The sequence below is a fragment of the Erinaceus europaeus genome, chromosome 5, assembly GCF_950295315.1.
Source record: "Erinaceus europaeus chromosome 5, mEriEur2.1, whole genome shotgun sequence".
Classification (NCBI taxonomy): domain Eukaryota; kingdom Metazoa; phylum Chordata; class Mammalia; order Eulipotyphla; family Erinaceidae; genus Erinaceus; species Erinaceus europaeus.
Genome location: NC_080166.1, coordinates 71607763 through 71610263, shown reverse-complemented (window position 1 = coordinate 71610263; position 2501 = coordinate 71607763). Strand labels below are relative to the sequence as shown.

The following is a 2501-nucleotide window of genomic DNA, read 5'->3' as shown; positions in this document are numbered from 1 at the left end:
ACTACCCAATCTCCATAACCCACCCCCTCCCATGATAGCTTTCCCATTCTCTAGCCCTCTGGGAGTATGGACCCAGGGTCATTGAGGGTTGCAGAAGGTTTAAGGTCTGGCTTCTGTAATTACTTCCCCGCTGAACATGGGCGTTGACTGGTCGGTCCATACTCCCAGTCTGCCTCTCTCTTTCCCTAGTAAGGTGTGTCTCTGGGGAAGCTGAGCTCCAGGACATATTGGTGGGGTCTTCAATCCAGGGAAGCCTGGCCAGCATCCTGGTGGCATCTGGAACCTAGTGATTGAAAAGAGAGTTAACATATGAAGCCAAACAATTTGTTGAGCAATCATGGATCCCAAGCTTGGAATAGTGGAGAGGAAGTGTTAAGGAGGTACTCACTGCAAACTCCAGTGTACTTCTGCTTTCAGGTATATATTTTTCAGTAGTTTATGGATACGTGTGCACATAAGCTCTCTCTCACAGAAACTGGTGTATATCTAGGTTATGGGACTTTGTTAGAAAGTGAACTACCTGAGATGAAATTAGAGTGTACTATAAAAGGAAAGGTCTCACCCAAGTAATGAAGCTGAAGGGTTGTCATTCCACACGTGAAGTCTCTGGACACAGTCTGAGGTGAAGCATGTTGAGGTGGCAATCATTGCGTTGGTTAGGTTGTGATCGGCGGATGCAATATTATTTGGTTTGGATTGGGAGATGCATACGGGAAAGTGGGCCCTATCCAAGGGTTCCAGGACTGGGGGAAGTAGGGGCTCTATAGTGGAGATGTGAGGTTCCTGCTGTATTAGGGTTCAAAAAGACAATCGATAGTTAAAGTTATCATCACATTATTTGTTAATTGGGTTAACTTTGAAAAGTCCCTTTGTTATGTTTTGCTGTACAGTATCCAGTATCTTGTATATAGCTGTGCTATTGGATGCTTCTAATCTACTTGGTCTAGGCTTTTGAGAGAGTCCGCATATCAAATACATAGCCTATATATTAAAAAGATTCAGTTTGTCTTTTGAGAAACTTTGAGACATACAATTGATTTTCCCCCTCTCATATTAATTAACTACTGATTTATATGTCTACATTTTGCTAGGAGTGTACATAAACACCATTTCCACCACCAAAGGACTGTGACCCATCCCTCCCGCCCACTCCCACCCCCCACTGGCCCAGGAAGCTGCATGTCTACCCCTCACCACTGGGTTTTTACTTTGGTGCTCTACTTACAATTTGATCAGGTCCTGCTTTTAGTTTCCCTTCGGCAGCACATATACTAAAATTGGAACGATACAGAGAAGATTTGCATGGCCCCTGCACAAGGATGACACGCAAATTCGTGAAGCGTTCCATATTTTTAAGCTGACTAAGAAGATCTGAAAGGTCCTTGCCATTTTCTAAGCGTCATTCTCCCTGTGAGCCAACTAGTAAACAATTGCAACTTTTAAGGTGAACATACTGAGATGGGGCATCAGTTATCTACTCATCAGTAATAGGAGTACCAGCAGAAGTTGAGTCTGAGATGTCCACATTTTGCCCTAGTATGACAAAATCCAAAGGTATTTTGGAATCTAAATAGTGTAAGTAGTGGCATTTTCCTGGTTTGCCTGCGGTACTCAAGCCTTAGTCAAGTCATCAGCTGGCAAAACATATGCAACAATCTCATATATTCATGACAATATAGATGGAAAGTTTTATAATTTTTTAGGTAGATGATTACCTGGGGACATGTATAAAACTATTACTGTTATTTGAATAATTGAATAGTAACTTCTTTATATTTTTTCAAATGATTTTCTAGGGGTAAATAATGGCCTACAGGATAGTTGACACATGGGTAAAATTTCTTCCTTCCTTCATTCTTTTTTTCCTTTCTTTTTTTATTATCTTTACTTTTTATTGGATAGAGACAATCAGAAATTGAGAGAGGAGGCAGAGATAGAGAGGAAGAGAGCGAGAGAGAGACACCTGCAGCCCTGCTTCACTACTCACAAAGCTTTCCCCCTGCAGATGGGGCCTGGAGACTCGAACTTGACTCCTTGCACATTGTAACATGTGCTCAACCAGATGCGCCACCACCCAGCTCCCTTCCTTTCTTTCTTACTTTCTTTTTTTCTTATCTTTATTTGATAGAGACAGTCATAAATCAAGAGGTTAGAAAAGGTAGAGAGGGAGACAGAGAGACACCTGCAGCCATGCTTCACCACTTGCAAAGCTTTCCCCCTGCAGGTGGGTACCAGGGGCTTGAGCCTGGGTCCTTGTGCACTGTAATGTCTGAACTCAACTAGTTTTGCCACCACCTGGCCCCCGTGGGTAAAGTTTGTATCTCCTTATGACAGGTATCTGCACGCCATTCCCACCACCAACTTGTCTTTCTCCAACACCATGTACTAGGTCCCTAACTCTCTTTTCCCTGTTCTGTCTTCTCCCTCTTCCAGAGTCCTTTGCTTTGACTTAGTAAGCCACAGCCATTTCCAAATTTTGCCTTGTGTTTGCTTTCTTTCCT

At 42.9% G+C, this 2501-nt stretch overlaps 1 non-coding gene across 1 annotated transcript; it reads left to right on the top strand.

Moving 5' to 3' along the window:
• The first annotated feature begins 1248 nt into the window (after positions 1-1248).
• LOC132538796 (U6 spliceosomal RNA) lies at positions 1249-1354 on the top strand. Its single transcript, XR_009550119.1, has one exon. It is a non-coding gene; the product is annotated as a U6 spliceosomal RNA (small nuclear RNA).
• Positions 1355-2501: the final 1147 nt, after the last annotated feature.